Source organism: Bufo bufo, chromosome 6 (assembly GCF_905171765.1).
Source record: "Bufo bufo chromosome 6, aBufBuf1.1, whole genome shotgun sequence".
Lineage (NCBI taxonomy): Eukaryota > Metazoa > Chordata > Amphibia > Anura > Bufonidae > Bufo > Bufo bufo.
Window position 1 is genome coordinate 299,645,580 of NC_053394.1, and position 15,428 is coordinate 299,661,007.

The 15,428-nt window shown below is 48.0% G+C and overlaps 1 protein-coding gene across 1 annotated transcript in view; it reads right to left on the minus strand.

Annotated features, from left to right (window-relative positions):
* WIPF2 (WAS/WASL interacting protein family member 2) overlaps positions 1–14,750 on the minus strand; it is a 31,885-nt gene extending 17,135 nt beyond the window's left edge. Inside the window, exon 1 of the mRNA XM_040434580.1 lies at positions 14,637–14,750. The gene's annotated coding sequence lies outside the window, so the exon portion shown is untranslated. The remainder of the gene's footprint in view (positions 1–14,636) is intronic.
* Positions 14,751–15,428: the final 678 nt, after the last annotated feature.

Consider the following 15,428-nt stretch of genomic DNA (forward strand, 5'->3'; position numbering starts at 1 on the left):
TGTAACCATATCTTTTATTTGGCGTTCCAATGCTTCATGGAGAAGAAATTAGTCTTTTTGTTCATACGTAAGTGCACTGTGGGTGGGTCCGAACTCCTTGGTGCACCCTAGCTCTGCTGCTGTCCCCCACCAGCTTCTCCATCTCCTTCTTGATTGACAGGCCAGGCTTAATGCATCACTGAGCTTTCAAACATTTTTTGATCTGTCACAGCAACATTCAAAAGGCTTTGATCTGTGGGGGTCTGAGTGCCGAGACCCCCGCTGATCATTAGAAAGAGGAGAGAGAAGTGCACACATAGTGCACCTACTCTGCAGGAGACAGGCTCAAGAGAAAGTCCAAGAGGTGGCGTTAAGGTGCACCGAGCGGCGCCCCCATGGTGCATTTAACAACTCCTTTAGACATGAATAAGACTTCTTTTTCCTTGGTAAAGCATCAGATCTCCAAATAAAAAATGTATGATTACAGAAATCTGAGCCAATCCTACCAGGCATTGTGCCTAGTCTAAGAGCGAGATTGCCAATGACAGATGCCCTTTAAAATCTCATCCACAGGCTGCAAAAAAATCTGCATCATCAACGGACCTGCGGTGCACATTGTAAAGGTCAGTTTATGCTGTGGATATACACTAAGGCATAGGGTGAAATTCACTGCCAATCAGCAGCAAAAATTCAGCCCCATGTGGCCATACCCTAAAGGCAAGCCCCCTACACCACTATGAGCCTACCCGAGAACAGACGCTTTACCGCAGCCTGTGAAGGTAGAAGTGCCCACGGGTAATAAGCGCTAAGTGCACCTGCTTTACAGACCAGTAACAAGGGGAAATACTGGAAGTACAAGTAAAACAGGACGTTCTCAAATGTGCATCCAAAAAAAAAACCGACTGACCCAAGAGCCTATACTGTACGCAACGCCTCCCAGCTACATCCAATACAACAAGCCCAAACCTGCAGCCACCCATACGAGGTTTCAGCAATGACAAGCCATGAGAGGTGACCATTGTGTGGTCTTCTTCCTGGAGATGGTAGCTACCCATAATTGGGCCACTCTTACTTTACCATTACACATCCTGTTGCAATCTGGCTGCTCGGTGCACATATTATCCTAGGTACGGACCCCATATACAGGTAATACCACCATGCCAGTCATTGCTGTCATACTTCAGATACCAGAATGTGACCTCTATCTCTCCGCTGTCCCCTCCCCATTCAGGAAGTGATCAAAATAAATTCCACACATCTGTATCACACCTTCTCGACGAAGGCAGAGATCTTATAATCCCCTGTAAGGCCTTGTTCACATTTCCGTTTTCCATGGACAGCACTCGTACCCACTGATTTTAGTGTCTGTTCACACATCAGACGTTTTCCACTGACCCACAGAGACATGCACTACTTGGGTAGTCTATGGGTTGGTGAAAAACCACTGACACAACACACATGGCTGTCAGTGCTTCTTCACAGATCATTTGTAGGACATGCTGTGGAAATTCATTTTCAGCCTAGCAGTGTCCATGGAAAACGGATGACACGCGGAGGGCAAAAATAACAATTCTTCATGGATGAAACATAGGCGGATTTTCCACAGACCTCAAGCGGACACAAAAAAGTGAGCGAGACCTAAAGCCCTTGTCTGTCAGGTTGTCCTTTAAGTCAGCCATATTTTTTTTTTAGATTTATATTCATTTCTGGGAAAGCTGGATGACAACGTGATCCACTAAAAAACCCACCTCATGTCTGACAATAAAAGTGAATCACATATGGAGGAGTCCGGGGAGATAGCCAAATATAATACATGTTCAGGACTTTACCTCAATGGGGAAGGGGCAGCTGTGTTGGGGAAGAAGATGGCTAGAAGGTTAGAGGAGTGTTTAAACTAGGTACTGGGGGGGGGGAGAATTACATTATAGAAGGGGAAGATAGTGCAGATAGAGACCGGGGGCAAGGTAGTGGGACTGGGGGAGGAATGGAAGGAGGGACTAGAACAGTTCAGAAGGAAAGGTGTAGGGCAAAAAATATACATAAACCTCTCAAATGTATATATACTAATGCCATAAGCCTGACTAATAAAACTGGGGAACTGGAATTAGTGATGTGTGAGGAGGACTATGACATAGTGGGAATAACTGAGACATGTCTGGATGATAGCTATGACTGGGCGGTTAATGTACAAGGTTACAGTCTGTTTAGAAAGAATCATCAAAACCAGAGAGGGGGAGGGGTTTGCCTTTATGTAAAGTCCTGTCTAAAGCCCACATTCCGTGAAGCTATAAGTGAGGGACATGAACATGTGGAGTCACTATAGGTAGAGATACATGGAGCTAAAAACAACAATAAATTACTAATAGGAGTTTACTATAAACCACCTAATATACCAGAGTCCACAGAAAATCTACTACTGGTTATTATGGGGGACTTCAACTACCCAGATATAGACTGGGAAACTGAAACTTGTATATCTCATAAGGGAAACAGGTTCTTGGCAATAAACAAAGACAGTTACCTCTACCAACTGGTTCAGGACCCGACTAGAGGGACAGCCATACTGGATTTCGTATTAACCAATAGACCTGACAGAACAACAGACGTGCAGGTTTGGGGACACCTGGGAAATAGTGACCATAAAGTAATAACCTTCCAATTATCATTCAAAAGAGCGTTTCTACAGGGAAGAACAAAAATACCAAACTTCAAAAAAGCTAAATTTAGCCAACTAAGAGAGGCCATAGGCCTAACTAACTGGGACAAAGTCCTCAAAAATAAAAATACAGCCACAAAATGGGATATCTTTAAAAGCATCCTAAAATCTCATTGTGAGAGGTACATACCGTATGGAAATAAAAGGTTAAGGAACAAAAAGAAACCAATGTGGATAAACAGAACTGTAAAGAAAGCAATAAATGACAAAAAGAAAGCATATAAATCACTAAAACAGGAGGGTAGCACGGAAGCACTGAAAAACTATAAAGGAAAAAAATAGAACATGTAAAAAACAAATAAAAGCGGCCAAACTAGAGACCGAGAGATTAATTGCCAAAGAGAGTAAAACTAACCCTAAAATGTTCTTCAATTATATAAATGTTAAAAAGTATAAATCTGAAGGTGTCGGCCCTTTAAAGAGTAATGAGGGGGAGTCACAGAGAGCGACGAGGAGAAAGCAAAGCTGTTAAATATTTTTTTCTCCAGTGTATTCACTGAGGAATATAAACTGTCAGATGACATGCAGAATGTAAAAATAAATTCCCCATTAAAAGTGTCCTGTCTGACCCAGGAAGAAGTACAACAGCGACTTAAAAAGATTAAAATAGACAAATCGCCAGGACCGGATGGCATACACCCCCGTATCCTAAGGGAATTAAGTAATGTCATAGCCAGACCCTTATTTCGGATATTTCGGACTCTATACTGACAGGGATTGTCCCACAGGATTGGCGCATGGCAAATGTGGTGCCAATATTCAAAAAGGGTCCAAAAACAGAGCCTGGAAACTATAGGCCGGTAAGTTTAACATCTGTTGTGGGTAAACTGTTTGAAGGTTTTCTGAGAGATGCTATCTTAGAGCATCTTAACGGAAATAAGCAAATAACGCCATATCAGCATGGCTTCATGAGGGATCGGTCATGTCAAACTAATTTAAATCAGTTTCTATGAGGAGGTAAGTTCTAGACTTGACAGCGGCGAATCAATGGATGTCGTGTATCTGGACTTCTCCAAAGCATTTGACACTGTACCACATAAAAGGTTAGTATATAAAATGAGAATGCTCGGACTGGGAGAAAATGTCTGTATGTGGGTAAGTAACTGGCTCAGTGATAGAAAACAGAGGGTGGTTATTAACGGTACACACTAAGATTGGGTCACTGTCACTAGTGGAGTACCTCAGGGGTCAGTATTGGGCCCTATTCTCTTCAATATATTATTAATGATCTTGTAGAAGGCTTGCATAGTAAAATATCAATTTTCGCAGATGACACTAAACTGTGTAAAGTAATTAACACTGAAGAGGACAGTATACTACTACAGAGGGATCTGGATAGATCGGAGGCTTGGGCAGATAAGTGGCAGATGAGGTTTAACACTGACAAATGTAAAGTTATGCACATGGGAAGGAATAATGCAAGTCACCCGTACATACTAAATGGTAAAACACTCGGTAACACTGACATGGAAAAGGACCTAGGAATTTTAGTGAACAGCAAACTAAGCTGCAAAACCAGTGTCAGGCAGCTGCTGCCAAGGCCAATAAGATAATGGGTTGCATCAGAAGGGGCATAGATGCCCGTGATGAGAACATAGTCCTACCAGTTTACAAATCATTAGTCAGACCACACATGGAGTACTGTGTACAATTCTGGGCTCCAGTGAACAAGGCAGACATAGCAGAGCTGGAGAGGGTTCAGAGGAGGGCAACTAAAGTAATAACTGGAATGGGGCAACTACAGTACCCTGAAAGATTATCAAAATTAGGGTTATTCACGTTAGAAAAAAGACGACTGAGGGGAGATCTAATAACTATGTATAAATATATCAGGGGTCAGTACAGAGATCTATCCCATCATCTATTTATCCCCAGGACTGTGACTGTGACGAGGGGACATCCTCTGCGTCTGGAGGAAAGAAGGTTTGTACACAAACATAGAAAAGGATTCTTTACGATAAGAGCAGTGAGACTATGGAACTCTCTGCCTGAGGAGGTGGTGATGGTGAGTACAATAAAGGAATTCAAGAGGGGCCTGGATGTATTTCTGGAGTGTAATAATATTACAGGCTATAGCTACTAGAGAGGGGTCGTTGATCCAGGGAGTTATTCTGATTGCCTGATTGGAGTCGGGAAGGAATTTTTTATTCCCCTAAAGTGGGGAAAATTGGCTTCTACCTCACAGGGTATTTTTTTTTGTCTTCCTCTGGATCAACTTGCAGGATAACAGGCCGAACTGGAAGGACAGATGTCTTTTTTCGGCCTTATGTACTATGTTACTACTATTATCACCCAGCATTTCTAAATTGTGGGAGTCGTAGAGGAAGCCATATTGTAACCAAGTGTTCCCTAAGGGTACATGCACAGCAAAAAAAAAAAAAAAAAAAAAAAAGCTAATAAATGGATTGCATGGAGGCCACTATTTGAGGTGGACCATATTACAGTATTGCTACAGGGTAGGGATCGACAGATTATCGGTTTTACCGATATTATCGGCCGATATTCCATCTATTTTGCCGATATACCGATAACGTATGGGGAACACAGATCGCGCTGCTCTCAGCGCTCTCTGTGTTCCCTCAGCAGCACAGGGGAGAAGGAAGCAGTGTCTCCCTCCCCCTGTGATGCTGCTGCCGCCAATTAGAGGAGAGAAGACAAGAGGAGGGGCGGGGCTGTGGCCACCGCTCCACCAATGAAGATAAGTCTTTCATTAATTCATATACAGGAGGCGGGAGCTGGCTGCAGAATCACATAGCCGGCTCCCGATCTCTATGAGCTGTAGCTGCGGTAATTAACCCCTTAGGTGCCGCGGATCGCAGCTACCGCTCATAGAGGTCGAGAGTCGGCTATGTGATTCTGCAGCCAGCTCCCGCCTCCTGTATATGAATTAATGAAAGACTTATCTTCATTGGTGGCGCAGTGCGCCCCCCCCTTCCCCCAAGCACCCCAGTATTAATCATTGGTGGCGCAGTGCGCCCCCCCCCCAGTATTAATCATTGGTGGCAGTGGCCACAGGATCCCCTCTCCCCTGCTCCTCCGATCGGAGCCCCAGCAGTGTAAGCCTGGGGCTCCGATCGGTTACCATGGCAGCCAGGACGCTACTGAAGCCCTGGCTGCCATGTTCAGCTCCATGCTGCTGTGTGCACAAAGCACAGAGCAGCAGGGACAGTGTGAGCTCCTATTCACCCTGATAGATCTCTATCAGGGTGAATAGGACAAGGGTTCTAGTCCCTAAGGGGGCTAAAAGTTAGTAAAAAAACAACAAAAAAATATATATATATATATATTAAGTATAAATGAAAAAGAAAGATTTACAAAAAAAAAAAAAAAAAAACACACGTTAGAGCAGGGGGTGCACAACCTGCGGCCCTCGATACCGTTCTGTGCGTCCCCCAACCGTCTGGTAGCAGACATTTATGTCTATGTCTTGTGGCGGCTCACATGTATTTTTTATGTATTTTCCCATTAGATGGGAGTCCTAGAAGTGTAACTAGACATTTATGATATATACTGTATGTTCACTATGCCATATAGTATTTTAGTTTCTCTCACTTCAACAAGTGGCATTCATCATGTAGAGAAAGTTAATACAAGCCACTTACTAATGATTGTCCATATTGCCTCCTTTGCTGGCTGGATTCATTTTTCCATCACATTATACACTGCTTGTTTCCATGGTTACGACCACCCTGCAATACATCAGTGGTGGTCGTGCTTGCACACTATAGGAAAAAGCATGAGCCTCTCTGGTGGCCAGGACTGTGGGAGCGCACATAGGCTAGTGCTTTTTCCTATAGTGTGCAAGCACGGCCACCACTGCTGGATTGCAGAGTGGTCATAGCCATGGAAATGAGCAGTGTATAATGTGATGGAAAAATGAATCCAGAAAGCGAAGGAAGCAATATGGACAATAACAATACATTAGTAAGTGCCTTGTATTAATTTTCTCTACATGATGAATGCCACTTACTGAAGTGAGAGAACCCCTTTAGGTTTTGGAATTGGTCCAGACTGACAATGTGGCCCCCAACCAGAAAAGGTTGTGCACCCCTGATTTAGAGCATGTTTTCCCCCATGGTGCCTTTGCCCTGGAGGAGACAGAGTGTACCTGCTCAAGCCATGTGCGAGATGTGGAGAGGCGAGGGGATGATGTTCCCACCGCACTGAAAGTCAATCAAGGGGCAGGAGCCCGGATTTGGGCACCACAACCATGACTTGGAGGATAAAGGAGCCAGGCTCCTTGACTTGAAAGCAAACATTAGCATACCACAGGAGAGGGAAATAAAGTTTATTTTCTCTGCAAACATGAAACCAGAACGGCACCATGGGGGACAACATGCTTGAATCGATAAGCTAGCTCAATGTGCATTGCGCCGCTGAAACCCGGCTAACAGCAGCAGCAGGAGATGGGATAGCGCATTACTACAGAGTGCTCCGCGCATGCGCGAGACTTGGGGAATTGTGGCCGCACTGCAGGCTGTTACTCTCAGGCAAAAGGGGATGGTTAGGCGGCGTGGTTACCTTGACTTTAAGCTGACCGGCATTATAGCGCTGATGGACAATAAAACAGCATTTTTTGAGCTTATGCAGCATCTGACAACAGGATGAAACATAAGATTATTATCAGGCTGCTATGAGGTACTGCTGGCGGGTGAAGATGTTGTTGGCATTATTGGTTTTCCTTGTAATAGCATCTGTTTTAATGGTTAAATACCTTTTTCTAACAGCCAGAACCAGCCCTGTACCTCACATGGATCCAGAGATCTCCCCATTCATTGCTCCAATTATTCTGCTGGATTTATTTCTAGCTGCCAGCTTATGGGGCGTGCCCTTTCTGCAGCAGCAAATGTCAGTTGAAGGATGGAACAGAGCACGTGCTTCAGTAAGGAGGACAGAGAAATTTGAAAAAGAGTAGGTGACGCTATACAGATTTAACAGAGTAACTCAGTAGCTATAATAAAAGTATTCAGATCCAGGTGCTGGTTTCCAAACTGTAGAATATTATTTGTGGGACATCCCCTTGTGCTGTCCGTTTCCGTTGTTCCGCATGTCAGAAAAAATATAAAACTTGTCCTATTCTTTTCCGCAAAAATCGGATCCTGGTACAATACAAAGTCAATGGATCCGCAAAAAACAGAAGACATTCGTAAGTCATTACATATGTCATCCGTTTTATGCGGATTCCGTTCCTGGAAATGTAATTTTTATTTTTAAACTTTTATTCACTTTTTTTTTTTTTCAATTTTTTTTCCAAAGAAATCCAAACAACTTTATTTGCTTATTGAAATTTATACATGTTTCCGTTTTTTGCGGATCCGCAAAAAACGGATGACATACGGAAACATTTTCAGGAACAACGGATCCGCAAAAAACGGACCGAAAATCGGGATATAGAAAAATACTGACGTGAGAATGTAGCCTTGCGTATATGTTTTTTGTATACATTAAACATAAGGGAAAACGTGACGTGAACCCAGCCTTAGGCCAAGTTCACACATCTGTGATTTGGTCAGTTATTCCCATCAGTGATTGTGCGCTAAAACCAGTAGTGGAGCCTACTCTGAGATAAGGTGTAAGGGAAAGATCTGCTCCTGTTCTGTCTTTAGACCCGCACCTGGTTTGGGCTCACAATAACAGATTGAAATCACTGACCAATCACTGAAGTGTGAACTTGGCCTAAGCTGTATGGCCAGCCTTACCTTTAGAGCTCATGCACGCGGCCGGCCAACCCGGAGATGCGGTGCGGAAGAACGGATCGGAACCCAATGGAAGCACTACAGAGTGCTTCCGTGGTGTTTCTGGCCGTGGCTCTGAAGCGCAAAAAAGTAGTGCATGCACTACTTTTTTGCAGTGCGGACCGTCGGATGCAGATCGCGAACCCCATTCAAGTGAACGGGTCCGCCATCTGCATGCGGCTGCCCCATGGTCAGTGCACGTGCATTGCGGACCACAATTTGCAGTCCGCAGCACGCGCCCGCCCAGCACACTTACCGAGGTCTTTTATAGGGGAGATTGCTCTTTGAAAATACATGTTTGTCCCCGCACTCGGCGGCAGATCCAGACACACAGCAGCTCGCTTTTTTTTTCTGGACAACCCACATTTTTTAAGGTTTTGTACTTTCCTTCTAGTAAGGTATGCAGCAAAGCTATGCGGTCACACCCGGGGCTCCCCCATCATACCTTACTAGAAGGCTGGGAGCGGGAACAAACATGAGCTGTAAAGCAACAACAACTCCCAGCAGTTTACAATGCATTTAACAGAAAATCATGCAGCATTTATGACCACCACCAGCTGCACATTTTTCCTCTAGTCACCTGATGTCACACGTGTGATGTCACCATGTAGCCTGTGACTAAGGCAGCGTGTACATGTGTATGATGCACTGGTAACTATGTCACTTGGTCACAATCTCCAGCACACTAACTACTGCTGACAACTCAGCGCTGGCTTTTCAGTGACAGGCTGTCTCCCGGGATCTTTAAAGGGGAAGTCCATCTTTAGTCACCTTCTGACACGTCTGCCATGAGACAGGTGTGCGGCAGCAAAATCTGCCAAAAACAGCGAGGACTTTGTGCACAAATGAAATCGATTACCAAGTACCTTGCCATCTGCCCATTGAATTCACTCCTGGTTTTGGCTTGTAAAACTGAAGGAAGAAACCCGACCACGTGGCCATAGCCTAAGGCCTCCTGCACACGACCGCGTGTCCCCCGTGGCCGTACCCTAAGGCCTCCTGCACACGACCGCGTGTCCCACGTGGCCGTACCCTAAGGCCTCCTGCACACGACCGCGTGTCCCCCGTGGCCGTACCCTAAGGCCTCCTGCACACGACCGCGTGTCCCACGTGGCCGTACCCTAAGGCCTCCTGCACACGACCGCGTGTCCCACGTGGCCGTACCCTAAGGCCTCCTGCACACGACCGCGTGTCCCACGTGGCCGTACCCTAAGGCCTCCTGCACACGACCGCGTGTCCCACGTGGCCGTACTCTAAGGCCTCCTGCACAGGACCGCGTGTCCCACGTGGCCGTACCCTAAGGCCTCCTGCACACGACCGCGTGTCCCACGTGGCCGTACCCTAAGGCCTCCTGCACACGACCGCGTGTCCCACGTGGCCGTACCCTAAGGCCTCCTGCACACGACCGCGTGTCCCACATGGCCGTAGGGTTGGACGATATCAAAAATATTCCCACGATAACGATATTAAGAAATTTATCGCGATAACGATATATATCGCGATAAATGCCCATTTAGAAGAAAAAAACACTTGGGGCCACAAGGAGACATTATACTGTATGGGGCAGCCACAAGGAGACATTATACTGTATGGGGGGCAGCCACAAGGAGACATTATACTGTATGGGGGCAGCCACAAGGAGACATTATACTGTATGGGGGCAGCCACAAGGAGACATTATACTGTATGGGGGCAGCCACAAGGAGACGTACACTGTATGGGGGCAGCCACAAGGAGACGTTACACTGTATGGGGTCAGCCACAAGGAGACGTTACACTGTATGGGGTCAGCCACAAGGAGACATTATACTGTATGGGGTAGCCACAAGGAGACGTTATACTGTATGGGGGCAGCCACAAGGAGACGTTATACTGTATGGGGCAGCCACAAGGAGACGTTATACTGTATGGGGTCAGCCACAAGGAGACATTACACTGTATGGGGTCAGCCACAAGGAGACATTACACTGTATGGGGGCAGCCACAAGGAGACGTTATACTGTATGGGGGCAGCCACAAGGAGACGTTATACTGTATGGGGCAGCCACAAGGAGACATTATACTGTATGGGGTAGCCACAAGGAGACGTTATACTATATGGGGGCAGCCACAAGGAGACGTTATACTGTATGGGGGCAGCCGGGCAGCCACAAGGAGACGTTACACTGTATGGGGGCAGCCACAAGGAGATGTTACACTGTATGGGGGCAACCGGGCAGCCACAAGGAGACGTTATACTGTATGGGGGCAGCCACAAGGAGACGTTATACTGTATGGGGGCAGACGGGCAGTTCCCCAGCCTCTGATCAGCCCCCCCCCAGCCTCTCCCTCTTGTAACCCCCCCCCCCTAGTATTAATCATTGGTGGCAGTGGCCACAGGGTCCTCCTCCCCATCATTGGTGGCAGTGCCCCTTCCCCCCAGTATTAATCATTGCTGGCAGTCGCCACCGGGTCTCCCCCCCCCCCCATCATTGGTGGCAGTGGGCAGTGCACCCCCCCCCCCAGTATTAATCATTGGTGGCAGTGGCCACAGGGTCCCCCTCCCATCATTGGTGGCAGTGGGCCTCCCCAGTATTAATCATTGGAGGCCACAGGGTCATCCCCTCATCATTGGTGGCAGTGGGCCCCCCCTCCTTCCCCAGTATTAATCATTGGAAGCCACAGGGTCTTCCCCCCGATCATCGGTGGCAGTCGGCCCCCCCTCCTCCCTCCCCAGAATTAATCATTGGAGGCCACAGGGTCGTCCCCCCATCATTGGTGGATGTGGGCAGTGCCCCCCTCCTCCCTCCCTCCCCAGTATTAATCATTGGAGGCCACAGGGTCGTCCCCCCATCATTGGTGGCAGTGGGCCCCCCTCCTCTCTCCCTCCCCAGTATTAATCATTGGAGGCCACAGGGTCGTCGTCCTCCTCCTCCCCCCATCATTGGTGCCAGTTTGCAGTTCCGATCGGAGTCCCAGCAGTGTAATGCTGGGGCTCCGATCGGTTACCATGGTAGCCAGGACGCTACTGAAGCCCTGGCTGCCATGGTATGTTAGTGAGCAGCATTATACTCACGTGCGTCGTGGCCGCCGGTCGCTCCTTCTTCTGTCTGTGCGGCGCATTGCTAAGGCTTATAGCATTAGCAATGCGCCGCACAGACCTATGAGAAGAAGGAGCGCCCGGCGGCCACGACGCACGTGAGTATAATGCTGCTCACTAACATACCATGGCAGCCAGGGCTTCAGTAGCGTCCTGGCTACCATGGTAACCGATCGGAGCCCCAGCATTACACTGCTGGGACTCCGATCGGAACTGCAAACTGGCACCAATGATGGGGGGAGGAGGAGGACGACGACCCTGTGGCCTCCAATGATTAATACTGGGGAGGGAGAGAGGAGGGGGGGCCCACTGCCACCAATGATGGGGGGACGACCCTGTGGCCTCCAATGATTAATACTGGGGAGGGAGGGAGGAGGGGGGCACTGCCCACATTCCCGGCACCCGACCTCTGAGAGGACGCTGTGATCACCTGAGGGGTTAATTGCGCTGATCACAGCGTCCTCTCAGAGGTCGGGTGCAGGAAATGCGAGTGACAGAATTCCTTCCCTCCCCCACGCCGGCCGAACTGCTAAGAGCGCCGCCGCAAGCGGCCAGCAGGTATCGGGGACATTTGCACGAGTAGAAGTACTCTGCAAATGTCCCGTATCGGTTCATGCTAGGGCGGGCGGCCGCAGATTTAGAAGCGGTCAGCGTACATGACCGCTCCTATGACGTCACGAAATACCGCGGTATTTACAAAACGGCGATATCGCCGTTTTTTTAATACCGCGGTATATCGTGATACCGGTATATCGCTCAACCCTACGTGGCCGTACCCTAAGGCCTCCTGCACACGACCGCGTGTCCCACGTGGCCGTACCCTAAGGCCTCCTGCACACGACCACGTGTCCCTCGTGGCCGTACCCTAAGGCCTCCTGCACACGACTGCGTGTCCCCCGTGGCCGTACCCTAAGGCCTCCTGCACACGACCGCGTGTCCCCCGTGGCCGTACCCTAAGGCCTCCTGCACACGACCGCGTGTCCCCCGTGGCCGTACCCTAATGGTCATACACTCAGGTTTTTTGAGGCAGTTTCTGAAGCCAAAACCAGGAGTGAATTCAACGAAGAGGAGAAGTCGTATCCCTCCTTTATACTCTCACTCCTATCAAACACTCCTGATTTTGGCTCACCAAAAACCATTAGTAACACACTCAGTCTTGATGCAGATTAGGTGCGGAAATGCCTGACAATGGGGGAGACTGGTGTAAAGTAGAACTGGCTTAGTTGCCCATAGCAACCGATCAGATTCCACCTTTCATAGGAGCTGTGAAAAATGGAAGGTGGAATCTGATTGGTTGCTGTGGGCACCTAAGCCAGTTCTACTTTACACCGGTTTGATAGATCTCCCCCAATGTGCGTGGATTTTCTGCATGTAAATGCAGCTCTCACCTCTTCTGACGAGCAGGCAATTATCGGGATTGAACTGATGTTTCCTGACACTTGCCTTTACAGAGGATGAAATCTGCATCATAAATTGCCATAAAATCCACACCACAAGTCTTGTATGGATCTGGATTTTCCCGACACAATCCCACTGAGATATCAGCAGCCACGTGTGGCCACTGCCCTAAGAATGACCCTCATCTCAATGGTGCCTCTGCCCTTTCTATGGAGCGGAAATCACAGCTGTTGAATTCCTATTCATATCATCTTCCGACGTTAGGTTTGCTTGCATGGTTATTTTTTTATTATTCCTTTGAATTTTCAAGCTCTCTGCTTTCTGTCAATGAATGGCAACATTCTTGTTTACATCCTAAGGCTTTGTTCACACTAGATGCTCCACTCCGTTGGTTCGGACATATAATGGATCCCACCAACACCCAGCGTATAATGGCGGGCCATCGGGTGTTGTCATGGTTTCTGTCATTTTGGCGGGAAGAACAGCGAGCGTGGCATCAAACAGAGCCATTCACTGGCTACAGTTACATCTACTCATGGCAGTAGGCATTACCTGCGCTGATACACTGCAGCAAACTCGGGGGGGGGGGGGGGGGGGGGGAAGAACACTGGGGGTCATTTATCAAACTGGTGTAAAGTAAAACTGGCCCATAGCAACCAATCAGATTCCACTTCCCATTTTGGTCAGCTCCTTTGGGTCCCCCCGCACCCCCATAGAAAGCATACTGACCTGCTTCCCCACTTGGAGGGGGTCAAGTGTTCTGCCCCTTTACGCTTCGCTTGTGTGAGAGGCTCAGGTAGTCGCACATTAATGCACCAAGCGATCAGACGGTCGGCAGCTCAGGGGACAAGTCGTGGCGCCCACACTGGGCAATGCAAAGCTTTCACGGTATGGATTTCTGTTACAATCAGACTATTGCGCCACCATGGCAATGTCATGTGCACCAGGCTGGCGTCTCAGCATGCATGTTATAGGCTACTTTCGGCAGAGGATTCCGGCAATACGGACGCAAACTGATGGCATTTGTCAGACGGATCAGGATCCGTATGACAAATGCATTGAAATGCCCGATCCGTCTCTCCGGTGTCATCCAGAAAAACGGATCCGGCATTTATTTATTTTCAGTCTGAGCATGCGCAGACCGCAATGCCGGATCCGTTTGGCTGGATCTCTCTGCCGCAAGTGTGAAAGTAGCTTCATCTCCGTCCTCAAAAGTCAAAAAGACTGAACTGAAGGCATCCTGATCGGATCACTCTCCATTCAGAATGCATTAGGATAAAACGGATCCGTTATTTTCCGGTATTGAGCCCCTAGGACGGAACTCAGCGCCGGAAAAGAAAACCGCTAGTGTGAAAGTAGCCAAGACGACTAGATCTATAGTCAACGCACGGATACAATCCCCAGGTATGGAAACGTCCAATAATAACACTACTGGAAATGAGGAGAGCGCCACTACAACTCCCATCATGCCCAGGCTGCAACTCTCACTGAAGCCCTATCATTTCCCGGAGAAGAGGAGGGTAACTACAAGTCTCAGCACACCCCCTCCTGTCTGCAGCTGACAGGAGACGATGGGAGTTGTAGTTCCCCCGCCTAGCTGCCGTGCTTTCCATCCGCAATGTGCCTGCACACGTCCCACACTCCAAGCCCCTGCACTGCTGCCTCCGCCACCTCTTCCCTCCCACAGGGCGCCCGACAGCAGCGCTGCCCATCTCTGAAGAGCGCTTACCCTCTCTCCGCTGCTCCCTTCGGTTTCCGGTCTGCCCGGTCTCCGACAACCCGGAAATACAACCAGCAGCTCCTTCCACTAGCACAAAATGGAGTCACCGCAAGGGGCGTGGCGCTCGGCCGAGTGACGTCATCACGCTTGCGGAAAACGAGGGCGGCCATGTTTAGGAGGTCAGAGTTATGATGTCTGAAAGCTGCCATGTTGGGAAGGTCCACTGTGCTGTTATGGTGAGGAGGGGGAGGAGGCACAACACCAGTGTAGAAGTTTGGGGGTACTGATACATTATTTTGTAATTGATATTATTTATTTATCTTTTTAGTTTCTTTTTTAAAGTGTTCACGCTAAAGAATCTGTTCAAATTCAAAGAATGGTTTCAAAAGGCTGTTCATATTTCTCTCTCCAAAATATGGACTTGTGTGGACGCCCGGGTGCTTTATTTTTTATTTCTGGACTCCGTCAAAAATCGTGCCTGCGTTTTGTAGCTGAACGGAGAAAGGACTGGGCTATGGGAAACTTCTATCTTTTATGTCCTAAAACAGGCGTAAAAGAGAAGTAAAAACTACCGTAGTCGGGGGCTGGGGTCGTTTTACAGCAGGTGCACGGACTCCTTTTTTGGGGTTTTTAGTGGCAGTTTATGCATCTGCTTTTTGGTGAATTTTTAGCTATGCTGGACACACTTTTTTTCTTGCTACTGCTGATTTTGTTACTTAGGTGGTATTTTTTGTTGCCATAAAAATCACATGCAGTATGAAAAAAAAGGCAAGCGGTTTCTATGGGTTTTTAGTTTTTTTT